The sequence below is a fragment of the Stegastes partitus genome, unplaced genomic scaffold (genome assembly GCF_000690725.1).
Source record: "Stegastes partitus isolate 25-593 unplaced genomic scaffold, Stegastes_partitus-1.0.2 Scaffold276, whole genome shotgun sequence".
Classification (NCBI taxonomy): domain Eukaryota; kingdom Metazoa; phylum Chordata; class Actinopteri; family Pomacentridae; genus Stegastes; species Stegastes partitus.
This window is the reverse complement of record NW_007578007.1, coordinates 400,012-405,179: the sequence shown is the minus strand read 5'-3', so window position 1 is coordinate 405,179 and position 5,168 is coordinate 400,012. Positions and strand designations below refer to the sequence as shown.

The following is a 5,168-nucleotide window of genomic DNA, read 5'->3' as shown; positions in this document are numbered from 1 at the left end:
GAAGAAAAACTTTTGTTTAACGAAGTGAAAGTTATTAAAAGTTAAAAATGCTGACTAACTGCAGCACCTGCATTTCTCACACCTAATGCCTAAAATACTACAATAATAGATAAAATGTCCATCGTCGACATCATACTTTGGTAAACGGTCACAGAACATCAAAGCACACCGAGCTACCTGGACAAGGTCATGAAGTCCTGGACCTGCCTCAGCAAAGTCACCTGCACAGCAAAACGTAAGCAACAGTGCCACTTACTGTTTCCTTTTGATTTCAATCATACAACTTTTCATTTGTCACTTCTTCTGTTAACTGCTGTGTAGTTTTGCTTTAACTGCGCGTTCAAAAGCTGACAGGTGAACTGTGGAGGTGTCAGCGTGCTACAACCCGTCGGCGACTTGCTGGTCGATGCTCCCTCCTGTTTGCAAAACATCCTCCAAGGCTTCCACTTGTTCCTAATGCTAACAAAATGCTCCATATAACTGCAGTCCCTTTTAAAAAGAGGATAATCTGTGAGAAAAAAACTTCTTTTGTGGCTGTACTCCTGAGTGCCAGATAAGAGTCCAGAGTTGATTTGAATTGGACATGACTGCTTCTCAGAACGGTAGCCAATTCACTTACCCCAATGAAAACCCGCCATTCAAATCGAATGAGTCAAACGAGGCTTTGCACAAAAGCACCAATCCAACCGCCCACACTATTCTTAAAGTTAAAAGCTCTCTCATTCCCTCAGCTCTCTCTCTCTCCCGCTCTTCCTCCTTTCCCGTCGTTGCCACTCTCTTCCTCCATCAGCCCTGACAGCTCCATAATCTCAGCCAGAGTGACCTGTCCGGACCTTCTGCAGCGGCTGAATTTATTGGAGGCAGAGAGAGAATGAGAACCTGTCACTGGGCTTCCACTGACCTCCTAACGCCCTCTTCTCTTCGGCGTACACCCGGGCACACATGCACCGATCCCTTTAAAAACTCTGTGCATACAAAGCACAAATGCAAATATCTGTGAATTCAGCCCCGCACGAACACACAACGTGATAAATGGTAAACTACAGCTTACAACTCGGAGGAACCTTTCATCCCACTAGAAAACTACTTCCTCTGATTTTCTGGTTGGTTGACTTTCTGAATGCTGTCTATCAAATTGTGTAGCGGTCCCAACAAGACTACTGCAATAACAGCAAAGGGGAATAAATCGCCAAGATTATAGCTAGCTAAAGACCAGTTCAGGGGTTTTGCATGACAGACGTGGGCTCTGAAAGCAGGCAGGGGACACACACATGATCCTATTCATACCACAGTAGCAAATGCACAGGGCTTGCACGGATGTTTCTGAAAGGCGGTGGCTTGCACGTCTTACAGGATGTAGCAGCTGGTGACAGCGAGGGCTACGGCGCCGTGTCAATCTGATTATTCCTGAGGTCTGTCGAGCATAAGTGGTCCGACATTTGTTGGGAGTTTAGAACTTCCTCCCAGTCGTCGTGTAGTGAAACGCCTGTTCTGAAGCTTTGCAGGGAGTTATGAGGCGCAGCGTCGTCCTCGTTTGCATAAAGTAGCCTTGACTTCAACTTTATGCAAATTTGTCAGATTTTGTCAGAACCGCCCCTGTGGACACGAAGGCAGCTTGGATAGGAAAAAAAATACGTTCTGCCCAACAAGCCGAGCAACGCGGCCTCGTCTTCATCACTGTTCAAACTTTCTTGTGCGCTGACGTCACTCAGAACTTCAGGTGCATTAGCGCCACCTACCAGCTGGAGTGTGTGCATCAGTGCCAGAAATTAGAGAACTGAGATGCAATTAAATGTGCTATTTTTTTCTTTATTTTTTCTGTAATTGATTAATTGAGGGGCTGCAGGGTGGTGCAGTTGGTAGCACTGTTGCCTCGCAGCAAGAAGGTCGCCGGTTCGCACTGGAATCTTTCTACGTGGAGTCTCCATGTTCTCCCCGTGCAGCGTGGGTTCTCTCCGGGTTCTCCGGCTTCCTCCCACAGTCCAGAAACATGCTGAGGATAATTGGTGATTCTAAATTGTCTGTAGGTGTGAATGTGAGTGTGCTTGGTTGTCTGTCTCTAAGTGTAGCCCTGTGATAGACTGGTTACCTGTCCAGGTGAACCTGCCTTCACCCTGAGTCAGCTGGGATAGGCTCCGCCCCCCATGACCCTAGTGAGGATTAAGGTGTAGAGATGATGGATGGATGGATGATTAATTGAGATTTACGCCTTAAAGTTCCAGTCATGGTTTATACTAGTCGTAGAAATTAAATTAAAAAACATTATGTAGCTGTAATTTAGGAGCTGATGTAACATGATTGTGTGAGTTCAGCAGCAACAACACTGCCATGACAACAATTCACCAACAGGGAAATACGCCACTCTAAAACCACAGTCATCTGGGGACAGGTTCACTGTGAATATTCTCCAGCTGCACTCTACATTGAGCATCTCTTTCATTTATACACCGATAACTTCGTAACTTACTGTATTCATATCACAAGGTCTGAGCTGGTTCCACATCGACTTGTCATCCAGTCTGAGGATGCAGAGCGAGGTCCGGACTGATCAGCAGGTAAAGCTCAAGGTCACCCGGACTTGACAGCTCGTTCAACATACGCAGCTGAGTCTGTGAGCTCTGAGCAGATCCACCGAAAAACCAGGACGTCATAAGAATGTGAGTTTGTCAATATTTTATGAGCTTTAACTTCCATCAGAAGCTGCAGTGGACACGTTTCTTCAGACGGATGTTCTGAGCAGAGATCCTTACAGCCTGACAGAACCACACATTAAAGAATCTGAGAAAAGACACTGCAATAATGGAAATGGAGCTTCAGACAGGCCCGGAGTCAGGGCATCACGAGACCCCGTGTCTGTCCAGTTGTTCTCTGCTTCAGTCCAGCCCACCCACTAGTCCTAACCCACTTTATAACTGAGGCAGCGTTCATGCAGTCTGCTGCTCCACGTCCAGCACATCGCTGCTACACCAGCCTCCTTGTTAAAGGTTCAATATCATAACTCTGGTTGTTTGCTAACGGCTGCAGCTACACGATCCTGGTGAGAACAACCGGGAACCTGCCTTCACCCTGAGTCAGCTGGGATGGACTCCAGCCCCCCATGACCCTAGTGAGGATGAAGGTGTAGAGATGATGGATGGATGGTTGTTTCTCCTCTTTTCTGGGCCCATAGAACACAGATGGTTCATAATTGTACCCTAAAGCTGCATAAGCTGGATGAGTGAGGTCCATTTCAGTTGGTCTCCGTGTTCTTGTGTTCATACTGTGTCTATTGGAACATTGTGATCCTCAGGCTCTGCCGGGAGGTCTGTGGTCTCAAGACTATCTCTGTCAGGCTTGGTCAGATTGTTCCAGAGCATCACTCGAGCAGAGTCACCACAAAACACAAACGCATGTCATTCCAAAATAAGTGTCCTCATGTGAGTTTACTATTCTGATTGACAGATTAAACTTCATATTAGGGAAGGAGGCTACTCATTTATTTTGTCTTTTTCTATGAAATCATTATCTTCAGGTTTTGAACACTTTTGCACTGAAATCCCAGTGACAGCATTTTGCTTTATTAATAGTGGCTGTTTATCATTTTTAAACATACAGGTGTTTTATCTTTCTGACTGTACAGGACTGTAGGGTGAACAGGCTACCACGATGGACGTCGTTCACTGGCTACACACCCGTCTCCATGTTGCCTTCCAAAGGTCTCTACTCTCACATTAAGTGGTAAATATGCAAAATAAGAAATGCCGTACCATTGGCATCAGTTATAAGCTGTTCTCTGAAATGCATTCAGTGGAGGAATGAAACTGGAAGACATGCCAGATAAGAGAGGACGTCTGTCCTGCTGGTGATGTACTTATTATCAGCATCATTGTGAATATTTTGTACATGATTTCTTCGCTGACTGTTTACTGTTGGTAACCAATGGTAATTACGAGGCTCCTGATGGCCTCCGCCCTCCATAAACCTCCATTAAAGCACTTGTACGTCCACTTTCTCTCACTGGATTTAATCTACTCCCTCATCCACTCCATCAGTCACTCACTCCCTCTCTTGCATCTCCGCCTTTTCCTAAATGCTTCCCCGCTAAGTTGTCTTGTTACATTATTCCGTCCATCCTCCCTCCTTAGACGCCTTTTCTCTCTCTTATCCACCATGGCCTCTGTTCCTCCTGTCCTCTCTTTGTCCTTTCTGTCTCTTTATTTCCTGTCCCACAGTCGTCAGCAGTCACCAAGCTTGTTATTAGTGCCAGGTTCAAGCCTGCACCATAATCACAGCCCTGGAATTAGCAGTGGGCCCACACTGGCAGGGAGGCATGCGGCTGACAAAACACTATAGTTATTATTGAGGCTGCTGCAATGTTGCAGCTTTGGCAGGAATCTGCTCCTCAGAGCCGTGGGTTTTGATGGGCTTTGCTAAAGAGAGGGAAAGAGCGGTAGAGCAGCAGCATAGGCACCCATCCCGGGCTGGGGGATGAAATCCACACTGGACGGCTACCAACGGGAGCAGTAAGTGGCACAGTTGTTGTTTGTGAGGGTGCAGGTGGTGCTTAAGCACTGGGAGCGCAGCCATATTGGAAAGACAATAGATTGGACATAATGGGACGTGTTTCATTATTGTGGGATAAAGATAGGAAGGCAGAGCATGTTGTATTAGGACAGGGTGTAATAGAAATCCATTTACTTGACAATAACAAGCAATTTAGTGTCACTCAGAGACTTGCAGCTTTGTGTTTGTCTGATGAAGCAGCCAAACATCAGAACACACCAAGTCCTGCTTCTATTATTTAAATCAAACCTCTGAGCACGGTGCACATTTACCAGGCTGTAAGCTGATTAGCCACCTATGCATGCAGCTCTCAGCAGTTTAATGGAGAGTCGGAGGCAGAGCTGATTCTGTTCTAGATTACGGGCACTGATTGGATTACTTTAAATGTCCAAACTTTGTACCGTCAACACGAGAAGTTTGAGGTGATCTCATCGATACTTTAACTGTTAAATCCTCACTACTTCTCTTTATATGACTACATGAACATACCAAGTATTTAAATGTCAAATTCACTTAACTTTTATTTCCGAGTGTTTAAAGCTGATATCAACAGGAAAAGGCAGATCACTCAACAAGTGTCGGGGGATTTCTGAAGATGAGTTACTTTGCACTAAAAGCACATGAAA

General features: G+C 45.7%; 1 protein-coding gene across 1 annotated transcript in view; it reads right to left on the bottom strand.

The window, feature by feature from the left end:
- Nucleotides 1-5,168, bottom strand: part of agrn (agrin) — a 280,800-nt gene that overhangs the window by 114,135 nt on the left and 161,497 nt on the right. The window lies entirely within an intron of this gene.